Source organism: Cherax quadricarinatus, chromosome 59 (assembly GCF_038502225.1).
Source record: "Cherax quadricarinatus isolate ZL_2023a chromosome 59, ASM3850222v1, whole genome shotgun sequence".
Lineage (NCBI taxonomy): Eukaryota > Metazoa > Arthropoda > Malacostraca > Decapoda > Parastacidae > Cherax > Cherax quadricarinatus.
In genome coordinates, this window is record NC_091350.1 from 14,429,460 (window position 1) to 14,441,598 (window position 12,139).

General features: G+C 42.0%; 1 protein-coding gene across 3 annotated transcripts in view; it reads left to right on the forward strand.

The window, feature by feature from the left end:
- The first annotated feature begins 1,902 nt into the window (after nt 1–1,902).
- The window catches only part of LOC128698732 (uncharacterized aarF domain-containing protein kinase 2-like), a 203,902-nt gene continuing 193,665 nt past the window's right edge, over nt 1,903–12,139 (forward strand). Inside the window, exon 1 of one of the 3 annotated variants that reach the window (XM_070097763.1) lies at nt 1,903–2,224. The gene's annotated coding sequence lies outside the window, so the exon portion shown is untranslated. The remainder of the gene's footprint in view (nt 2,225–12,139) is intronic. The other 2 variants (XM_070097762.1, XM_070097761.1) reach the window with 2 other exon arrangements.

Genomic DNA, 12,139 nt, shown 5'->3' on the forward strand with positions numbered 1-12,139 from the left:
CTTAAATTCCAATATTAACCTTGACCTAATATGTTTTCTTGATAGTTGTGACACAACCCACAGGCATAACACCAGACACAAACATCTCTATGACATTCCCCGTGTCCAACTAAACCTTTACAAAAATTTAATGTATGTCAAAGGCCCTAAAATCTGGAACTCCCTACCTGAAAACTCTAGAACTGCAGACACATTCATCACCTTCAAAACTACCATTAGAAAACATCTTATCTCCCTGATACACCCCGTCAACTAATTACATGAATACCACCTGGCGGTTCACACTTACACTCACTCACCCAATTACCTGGAGTTTACCTGGAGAGAGTTCCGGGGGTCAACGCCCCCGCGGCCCGGTCTGTTACCAGGCCTCCTGGTGGATCAGAGCCTGATCAACCAGGCTGTTGCTGCTGGCTGCACGCAAACCAACGTACGAGCCACAGCCCGGCTGGTCAGGAAGCGACTTTAGGTGCTTGTCCAGTGCCAGCTTGAAGACTGCCAGGGGTCTGTTGGTAATCCCCCTTATGTATGCTGGGAGGCAGTTGAACAGTCTCGGGCCCCTGACACTTATTGTATGGTCTCTTAACGTGCTAGTGACACCCCTGCTTTTCATTGGGGGGATGTTGCATCGTCTGCCAAGTCTTTTGCTTTCGTAGTGAGTGATTTTCGTGTGCAAGCTCGGTACTAGTCCCTCTAGGATTTTCCAGAAATATCAATCTTAATCTTAAAATAATGAATCCTAACTAGTTATAAGTTGGCCTGTGATACTCCAATACTGAAACTATGTACTGTGCGAAAACAAAAGCATTCACATTGCTAAACTCACAAACTAGTATTTAGTCACTTAGCCATAATACCAACTTACCTCATAATTTGTAATATTTTAAAGCTAAGAATTAATCTAAGTCTACCCGAAAAGCCTAGTCATGCTAGGTGTTCTAGTGGCCCCCTCTGTAATTAGTATTTTAAAACATGTAAACCACACAATATCCAAATTCCGTAAACTCAGCAATGTAATCCTTATGGAGAATAAACTTGATTTGATTTGATTTAAGCTGACTTCTGCGCCAACCGTCGTAGGGTGTGGACGTCTCTCTCTCGCCTGTGTATCAGTGACAAATTTCCACCGTTGTCTCTGGGACGCTTGTCCTCATCTATTTTGTTAGGTAAGACACATATGCAACAGTTAGACAACTTTATTCCGAAACGTTTCGCCTACACAGTAGGCTTCTTCAGTCGAATACAGAAAATAGGCAGGAACAGTAGAGATGTGAAGACGATGTAATCAGTCCATCACCCTGATGGAACTGAACTTCTCCAGGCCGAGGGACTGACAACCTCAAATTCTACGACTACAAGGGTGATGGACTGATTACATCGTCTTCACATCTCTACTGTTCCTGCCTATTTTCTGTATTCGACTGAAGAAGCCTACTGTGTAGGCGAAACGTTTCGGAATAAAGTTGTCTAACTGTTGCATATGTGTCTTACCTAACAACCTGTCGGTATTGTATACCATTTTGATGTTCACCTCATCTATTTTGCCCGACGGGCACTCTACAGGAGGGGCACCTGTACATCGGCTTACTCTAGCCAGCTCCATTTTTTCTGCTCTACGGAAAATTCTTCAACAGTAAATAACAAAAAGGCACAATACCGTGACTGGAACGATACACAAATAACCCGCACATAAAAGAGAGAAGCTTACGACGACGTTTCGGTCCGACTTGGACCATTGACAAAGTCACTTTGTCAATGGTTCAAGTCGGACCGAAACGTCGTCGTAAGCTTCTCTCTTTTATGTGCGGGTTATTTGTGTATTCTTCAACGGTCTATAGTGGGAAGCCGGTTACTGAACTCAGGTGGGAGTGTAGGCGTCCCTCTCTGCTGGGGCTTGGCAAGGAAGTCCACCGGAATATAACTGGAAACTTCAAGTTTCTATCTCTATTTACAAAGGAACTTTTGTTTCGTTTCTTTCGTCGCCCAGCCTTGGGCAACAAATCTTCCTCGTACCATCGAGAAACCAGGCTCGAAACGGCATATGCTGTCAGTGGCCCTGATAAACCCAACAACAACAATAACTAAGCTGTCAGTGGCCCTGATAAACCCAACAGCAACAACAACAATAACTAAGCTGTCAGTGGCCCTGATAAACCCAACAACAACAACAACAATAACTAAGCAGTCAGTGGCCCTGTACAAACAACAACATAAGTTCATTTAGGTACTGTTACACAAATTTTGTTATTACAGTTGTCATACATAGTAACGTGTGTATATTACCTAGAATAACACCCCTAAAAAGGTCGAAATGACTTATTTTCATTAGGATAAGATAAGTTTCTCTCCTATGTGTGTTAATGTTGCAGTTTAAAAACTGTAGTGTAAAGCACCCTTCTGGCAAGACAGTGATGGAGTGAATGATGGTGAAAGTTTTTCTTTTTCGGGCCACCCTGCCTTGGTGGGAATCGGCCAGTGTGATAAAAAAAAAATAATAACAAATACAGTTATATAGAATTATCATACACAGCAGCATATGTGTAGAGAACCTAGGATAACCCCCAAAAAATTCAGACACAGTGACTTATTTCCACTGGGGGTAGCCATCCAGGATAACCTAGGAGAGTCAAAGCATCATCGACGACTCAGCCTTATTTCCATTGGGTCCTTTAATCTCCTCCCTCTGGATGTGACCCACAACAGTAGATTAACACCCAGGTACTTGTTGCTAAGTGAATATGGACAGCAGGTGTACGGAAACGTGCCCAACGTTTCACTCATACTATGGATTGATTCCGGACCCTCAGTGTGTGACCTGAAGATATTACCAACCAAGGCACAAACACCCAGAAGCAATTACTCAAGTTTTATCCCTTAGGGTTAATGACCCAAGACTGTTCAACTACCTCTCAGCATACATAAGGTGGGTTACTGATAGACCCCTGGCAGTCTTCAAGAAGGTTTTGGATAGGCACCTAAAATCAGTACCTGACCAGCCAGGCTGTGGTTCGTACGTCAGTTTATGTGCAGCCAACAGTAACAACCTGGTTGATCAGGCCCTGATCCACCATGAGGCATGGTCACAGACTGGCCCATGGGGGCATTGACCCCTGAAACCCTCTCCAGGTATACCCATGGTAACCCATGTAGTGTGGCCTACCAATATTCATACATATTTGACCCCTGACTGTCTTGACTTAGCTGCTCCCATGCCACCCTTTTGTGTGACTATGTAAATGGTCCAAGTCGGACTGAAACATCGTCGTAAGCTCCTCTATTCTGTGTGTGGGTTATTTGATGAGCTATGGATCAGAAGGCTAGGCTGGAATATTGCTGCACACTAACAGCACCTTTCAAGGCAGGTGAAATTGCTGACCTAGAAAATGTACAGAGAACTTTCACGGCGCGCATAACGGAGATAAAACACCTCAATTACTGGGAGCGCTTGAGGTTCCTGAACCTGTATTCCCTGGAACGCAGGCGGGAGAGATACATGATTATATACACCTGGAAAATCCTAGAGGGACTAGTACCGAGCTTGCACATGAAAATCGCTCACTACAAAAGCAAAAGACTTGGCAGACAATGCAACATCCCCCCAATGAAAAGCAGGGGTGTCACTAGCACGTTAAGAGACCATACAATAAGTGTCAGGGGCCCGAGACTGTTCAACTGCCTCCCAGCATACATAATGGGGATTACCAATAGACCCCTGGCAGTCTTCAAGCTGGCACTGGACAAGCACCTAAAGTTGGTACCTGACCAGCCGGGCTGTGGCTTGTACATTGGTTTGCGTGAAGCCAGCAGTAACAGCCTGGTTGATCAGGCTCTGATCCACCAGGAGACCTGGTCACAGACCGGGCCGCGGGGGCGTTGACCCCCGGAACTCTCTCCAGGTAAACTCCAGGTAATACTGTATATTCTGAGAGATGTGTTTCTCTTAGCATGTATATGCTGAGAAGTTATTTAACTCTCTATTTTAGGGTTTAAAGTATTTTTATCTGGTGGTGGAAAGTTTGCATACAGCCTTAATGACCCTTGTGTAGTCCAGGAACAGCTTTTGAAAATTGACTACTGTCTGGAAAAATCTCCCAACTCCTGCCCCAAACATCTTGCTGCTGGGTGACTTCAACTTAAGACACCTAAAATGGAGGAATGCAGCAAATAATGTTTTAGCAGAGATAACCCCTGGAGGCAGCTCAGATGAAAATTCACACACACATCAGCTATTAAATCTGTGCAACAAATTCACTTCAAGCCAGTGGAGCCACCAAGACTATAAAATACACTTGACCTCATCTTCACTAATAATGATGACTTGGTATGAAATATAACAGTATGTATCTTAGATAATACATTTGGATCTTAACATAATAGAAGTACAGACATATATGTGCAGGGCTCCTGACCAGCATAAGGTGATCAGTTATGAAGGTGCCTTTACCAAATTGAACTTCAATAACAAAAAACACACAGTGAGATCAAATCAACCATGTCCTAAATGAAACAAACTGGGAAGATATCCTAAACAACACAGATCTGAACCTTTGCCTAGAAAGAACTAACTGTGGCACTTGAGGTATACTCAAGGAACATTTCTTTAAGAAAAAAGAAGAGAAGATGTAAACTAGAAAGAGGTGCTCCATATACAGGCAAAGGCAAAGAATCACAGAGCTTTTGAAAGGTACACAAATAACCCACACATAGAAGAGAGGAGCTTACAAAGACATTTCGGTCTGACTTGGACCATAAGGAGAGCAGGATGGGTATATATAGGCAGGAGGTGGTGGTGGTGGTAGTAGTATTTGACTGGCCCCTCCTACTCTTACTACCTCCCCACTACTACTACCTTCCACCTCCACTATTACCACTACTACTACTACCACCTCCTGCCTATGTACTATACCCATCCTGCTCTTCTTCTCATTAGTGTGACTTTGTAAATGGTCCAAGTTGCCCTGAAACGTCGTCGTAAGATCCTCTCTTCTATGTGTGGGTTATTTGTGTATCATTCCAGTCACGGTATTGTGCCTTTTTTTTGTTATTTTTTGTTATTCCTGACCAGCCGGGCTGTGGCTCGTACATTGGTTTGCGTGCAGCCAGCAACAACAGCCTGGTTGATCAGGCTCTGATCCACCAGGAGGCCTGGTCACAGACCGGGCCACGGGGGCGTTGACCCCCGGAACTCTCTCCAGGTAAACTCCAGGTCCAGATATATCTGAAATGCAGAAGGAGGCACTGGTCAGAGAAATAGCAAATACGTATTGAACTTAAGCTTAAGGAATCATACAGGAGACAAGAAACACAGGAAGAACTTAAAGCCATAAAAGAAACTGAAAGAATCCCAAAATACTTCTTTTCTTATGCCAGATCTAGGGCAAAAACAACATCCAGTATTGGACCCCTGCTTAAAGAAGATGGGACTTACGTAGATGACAGCAAAAAAATGAGTGAGATTCTGAAGTCCCAATATGACTAAGCGTTTAGTGAGCCGTTAACCAGACTAAGAGTTGACAATCTAAATTAATTTTTTATGACCGGGACTTAAAATTTGGTTAATTAAAAAATTTCTGTTTTTATTGTAACTCCCCAAGACTTTGAAAAAGCAGTATATGACATACCCATGCACTCTGCCCCAGGCCCAGACTCCTGGAACTCCGTATCCATCAAGAACTGCAAGAAGCATTTTATGGAGAGAACATGGACACAGGTCATCCCACAGTCACTTAAAACAACAGACATAGCCCCTCTCCACAAAGTGGACACTGAAGCAGTTGCAAAGAATTACAGATTGATAGCACTTATATCCAACATCATAAAAATATTTGAAAGGGTTCTAAGAAGCAAGATTGCCACCCACTTAGATACCTGTCTGTTGTACAACCCAGGGCAGCATGAGTTTAGAGCAGGTCGCTGCTGTCTGTCCTAACTTATGGACCACTATGACATGGTCTTGGATGCTTTAGAGAACAAACGGAATGCAACTGTAGTATGAACAGACTTTGTGAAAGCCTCCAACAAACGTGATCAATGTGTAATAGCACAAAAAATGTGATAAAGGAATAACAGGAAAAGTTGGTAGATGGCTCTGTAAGTTTCTAACAAATAAAACACGAAGAGTAATAATAAACAGAGTAAAGTCAGAGGCAGCTACAGTGAAAAGCTGTGTTCCACACAGTGCAGTACTCGCTCCCATCCTGTTCCTCATCCTCATATCTAATATAGGCAGAGATATAAACCAGAGCACTGTGTCTTCCTTTTGCGGATGACACCCAAATTTACATGACAGTGTCATCCATCGAAGACACTGCAGGTCTCCAAGTAGACATCAACCAAATCTTTAAATGGGCCACAGAAAACGATGTGAAGTTCAGGGAAGACAAATTTCAATTATGGAAAACTCAAGAAAGTTCAAACTGTATAAAAATAAAGAATAAAACAAAAAAGAATAAAGATTTTATTTCTTTGCTAAGGTTACAATGTGTAATTACAGTTTTGATTTGTTAAGTACACTACAAAGAAAGCTACTATCATACTGGGGCATTTTGGGCAGATTAATCCTAGCACATAATAAATACTTAAGTCTAGACAAGATAAAAGTAGTTAACTTTTTAATAACCACTCCTATCGGATTATAAAACCATACAGTAATGCAGTAGAGCAAAAACTAATGTGAAGGACTTGGGAGTGATAATGTCAAAGAATCTTACTTTCAGAGATTACAACAGTCTATCCACCACATCTGCTAGGAAAATACAAACAAAAGTTTATTTCTTGCATAGGTTACAATGTGTGTTTACATTTCATAATTTGATTGCTACAGAGAAAGCCACTATCCTGGTGGGGAATTTCGGGCAGACTTAACCTAATACAGTGGACCCCCAGATATTGGCCGGTTCGGATATTGGCCAAATTGGATTTTGGCTGCTTTTTTGGCCGAAATTCTATCCTGGATTTCGGCCGGCAACTCTGAAATCGGCCGTATGGGACTCTTCTGCCCGCCACACTGCGAGCGTGAGTCAGTCTGGCTGTGTCTCTCAGTGAGTGAGCAATACTCCTTGCAGTCATCCAAACATTTCGTTATAATCCATTTTTTTGTGGTTGTTTATTAAGTGCGACTGCAGAATAAGCTAACCATTGAAGAGCTGCAAGACCTTCTTCTGCAACAGCAACAGACCACAGCTGAGGAAATTGCTTCAGAAGAGGATGAAGAGAGAGAGAAGAAGGTGCCTTCTTCAGCGATTAAGGACATTTGTGCAAAGTGGAGGGAGGTGCAAAGTTTTGTGGAGAAATATCACCCTGACCAAGCTGAAACAACCATATCTGCAACATGTTCAGTGACAAAACTTTGTCCCACTTCAGGCAAATTGTAGAGATGCCAGAAACAGACATCTCTGGGCAGTTTTTTTGTGCGACAGGGATGCAATGACTCTCAAGCTGGTCCTAGTGTCAGTAAAAGACAAAGAAGGGAAGTAACCCCAGATAGAGACTTGATACCTGAAGGCCTTGTTGAGGGGATTCTCCTTCCAAACAATAATTAGCCCTCCCTCTCACCTCCTCCCAGTCTTCCATACACCAACAAGAATCTTCAGTAAAGGTAAATGTGATGTTAAATGTTCATTTATCCATTTCATTAGTCATTTTATTTAGTTCTCATTGTTTTGTGTATGTAAAACTATAGTTAATCTTTAAAAATGTATTTTTGTTAATATTTTTGGGTGTCTTGAATGGATTAATTGTATTTACATTAATTCTTAAGGGAAATATTACTTCCGTTTTTGGCCTTTTCGGATTTAGGTCGACCTTCTGGAATGGATTACGGCCAAAATTCGGGCATCAGTAATCCGGTTCCATCAGTAATCCAGCACTAATTTCGGCTAGCATAATTTCAAATTTCCAGGGTTCCCACACCAACCTGCCGCTACTGTTTGGTGGCACTACTTACTGTATAAATCGTTCTAATTTCTTTTTCTTCATTTATTGATATAACCTGCTCACTTTTAGCCCTAGCTATGATTCCAACAAATAAAAGAAATGCTTCTCGTTATGTAAAGCACACTTAGATAAGCTGTGACCGATGTATTGGGCCTACATATGAAAGAATAGGTTTGTGTGGTAAGTGTGCACTCTATAAAAAGAAAATCCTGAAGCATGCAGTACATAAAAAAACTGCGACCATGTTTTTGATGTAAAACAGTGACCCTGCGGTGTATTTCCACATGGTTTTTATGGTTGTAATCTTATTTTTTTGGTCTCATTTAATAAAATGGAAGATTGGTTTTACAACAGAAAGTACCACGAAATTGAGCTGAAAGTAGCGGAAATGTTCAATTTTTGCCCATGTTCAAAAGTAAATAAGTGACATCACCATCCAATAGGTGCCCAAATGGTTGGTCTGATATGCAGTCATGAATGGGTTGACATTATTTATACAATTGTTACAATAATGCAGTAGTCTGCATAACAGTAATTCTTCTATTTTTTTATGTGAATAAAAATTCAAAATGGAAAGCAAGGAGAGCCTGGAGATGTAACTAATGAACAGAGAAAATGTTATTTTAGTGCCAGGAATGTCTGCATTGTTTATTCTGGACCCTATTTTGAAATTGGCATCTCTTGAAATTTGCTTGAAATTGGCCAAATTACCAATTTCTGACCACTTTATTGGGTAGTTGAAATAAGTACAGTGGACCCCCGCATAACGATTTTAATCCGTGCAAGAGGGGTAATTGTTATGCGAAATAATCGGTATGTGAATGAATTTTCCCCATAAGAAATAATGGAAATCAAATTAATCCGTGCAAGACACCCAAAAGTATGAAAAAAAAAATTTTTTACCACATGAAATGTTAATTTTAATACACACAAACTGAAAAAGGCATGCACACTTACATGACACTTACTTTTATTGAAGATCTGGTGATGATTGATGGGATGGGAGGAGGGGAGAGAGAGTGTTAGTGTTTAGAAGGGGAATCCCCTTCCATTAAGACTTGAGGTGGCAAGTCCTTTTCTGGGGTTACTTCCCTTCTTCTTTTAATGCCACTAGGACCAGCTTCAGAGTCACTGGACTTCTTTCGCACAACATATCTGTCCATAGTGGCCTGTACCTCTCGTTCCTTTATGACTTCCCTAAAGTGTTTCACAACATTGTCAGTGTAATAATCACCAGCACGGCTTGCAATAGCTGTGTGAGGGTGATTTTCATCCATGAAGGTTTGCACTTCAAGCCACTTTGCACAGATTTCCTTAATCTTTGTAGTAGGCAACTTCTTCAATTTCTCTCTCCCCTCCTCTGAACCAGTTTCCTCAGGTCTGGCCTCTTGCTGTTGAAGTTGATCTATCAGCTCATCAGTGGTTAGTTCTTCATTGTCCTCCTCCACCAACTCTTCCACATCCTCCCCACTAACCTCCAACCCCAAGGACTTTCCCAATGCCACAATGGATTCCTCAACTGGCACAGGATTCTCAGGGTTAGCCTCAAACCCTTCAAAATCCCTTTTGTCTACACATTCTGGCCACAGTTTCTTCCAAGCAGAGTTCAAGGTCTTCTTAGTCACTCCCTCCCAAGCCTTACCTATAAGGTTTACACAGTTGAGGATATTAAAGTGCTCTCTCCAAAACTCTCTTAGAGTCAGTTGAGTTTCTGAGATCACTACAAAGCACCTTTCAAACAGAGCTTTTGTGTACAGTTTTTTAAAGTTTGCAATAACCTGCTGGTCCATGGGCTGCAGGAGAGGAGTGGTATTAGGAGGCAAAAACTTCACCTTAATGAAGCTCATGTCCCCATAAAGTCGCTCTGCCACGTCTGTAGGATGACCAGGGGCATTGTCTAACACCAGGAGGCACTTAAGTTCTAATTTCTTTTCAGTTAGGTAATCTTTCACATTGGGGGCAAATGCATGGTGTAACCAGTTATAGAAAAAGTCCCTAGTGACCCATGCCTTACTGTTTGCCCTCCACAGCACACACAAATTATCCTTGAGGACATTCTTTTGCCTGAACGCTCTGGGAGTTTCAGAGTGATACACTAATAAAGGCTTAACTTTGCAATCACCACTAGCATTGGCACACATCAACAAAGTAAGCCTGTCTTTCATAGGCTTATGTCCTGGGAGTGCCTTTTCCTCCTGAGTAATGTAGGTCCTGCTTGGCATTTTCTTCCAGAACAGGCCTGTTTCATCACAATTAAACACTTGTTCAGGTTTCAGTCCTTCACTGTCTATGTACTCCTTGAATTCCTGCACATATTTTTCAGCCGCTTTGTGGTCCGAACTGGCAGCCTCACCATGCCTTATCACACTATGGATGCCACTACGCTTCTTAAATCTCTCAAACCAACCTTTGCTGGCCTTAAATTCACTCACATCATCACTAGTTGCAGGCATTTTTTTAATTAAATCCTCATGCAACTTCCTAGCCTTTTCACATATGATCGCTTGAGAGACGCTATCTCCTGCTAGCTGTTTTTCATTTATCCACACCAATAAGAGTCTCTCAACATCTTCCATCACTTGCGATCTTTGTTTCGAAAACACAGTTAAACCTTTGGCAAGAACAGCTTCCTTGATTGTCTTTCTGGTGCCCACAATAGTAGCGATGGTTGATTGGGGTTTCTTGTACAACTTGACTAGGTCGGCGATACGCACTCCACTTTCATACTTATCAATGATCTCTTTCTTCATTTCTATTGGAATTCTCACCCTTATTGGTGTACGGTTGGCACTAGAAGCTTTCTTGGGGCCCATGGTCACTTATTTTCCAGAAACAGCACCGAAAACACTGTAATAATATGAAATATTCCGAGTGTATGCTTGGATGTTACCGCGGAGGCTGGCTGGTAAACAATGGCACGGGCGGCACATGTGAGGCTGGCTGAGGGCGCACATTGGACGCGTCTCGGACGAAAATCTGTGAGCGGGTTTTTAATCGGTATGCGCGGCAAAATTTTTGCAATTAAAGCAAGCGGTATGCGGATTAATCGCTATGTGATGCCATCGTTATGCGGGGGTCCACTGTAAATGGGCAGTTTCTTGTACTCATTCAACAGAATAGAAGGAATACTAGTGAAATATCTCTGAGTCTGGTAGATTGGAACAATGAAATGAGTCAAAAATAGGGCGTATATTTGGTGAAATTGCTGATGCATAAATATTGCCATTGGGTTAAGCGTATTCTAGCCTAACCACTCTGTAATCCAGCAAAATCACTAATCCGTCATCCTACTGGTTCCGATGATGCAGGATTAGTGATGGTCAACCTGTACTTAAGTCGAGACAGGTAAAGAGTGGTAAATTTCAAATTTCAGCCGGTTTTTCAGCTTCCGGTTATTGGCCATTATTTCACTTATTGGCCGTATAGTATGTGTCAACCCACTGCCACCAGCCACTCGTGCGTCAGTCTGGCTTTGTCTCTGGGCGAGTGAGGAAGCTTCTGCTCATTCATCCAAACATTTCACTATAATCCATTGTTTTTCATGGTTATTGATTAAGTGCAACTGAGAAATAAGTAACCATGGCCCCCAAGAAAGTTCCTAGTAAAGTTACTTTGGTAAAGAAAGTGAGAAACATGATGGAATTTAAGAAACAAGTTGTTGAAAAGTTTGAGAGTGGTTTTCGAGTGCTAGAACTTGCCAGGATGTATGGGAAAAACAAATCAACAATCACTTCTATCCTTGCAAAGAAAGAACAAATCACAGAAGCTGATGTGGCAACAGGAGTAAATGTGCTAACCAAACAAAGGTCACCGATAATGGAAGATATGGAGAAGTTGTTGGTTTTGTGGATCACTGAAAAACAATTAGTGGGAGATAGTGTTGTAGAGTCAATGATTTGTGAGAAGGCAAGACAGTTGCATGCAGATCTTGTAAAGAAAATACCTGGAACAAGTGCTGCTGTTAGTGAATTTAGGGCCAGCAAAGGCTAGTTTGAGATATTTAAGAAGCGTAGTGGCATACACAGTGTGGTAAGGCATGGTGAGGCTGCAAGTTCTGAGAAATGTGCAGCTGAAAAATTTGTGCAGGAATTCAAGGGCTACGTAGAGGCTGAAGGATTCCTCCCCCAACAAGTGTTCAATTGTGATGAACCAGGCCTCTTTTGGAAAAAAGTGCCAAAGAGGATCTACATTACGCAGGAGGAAA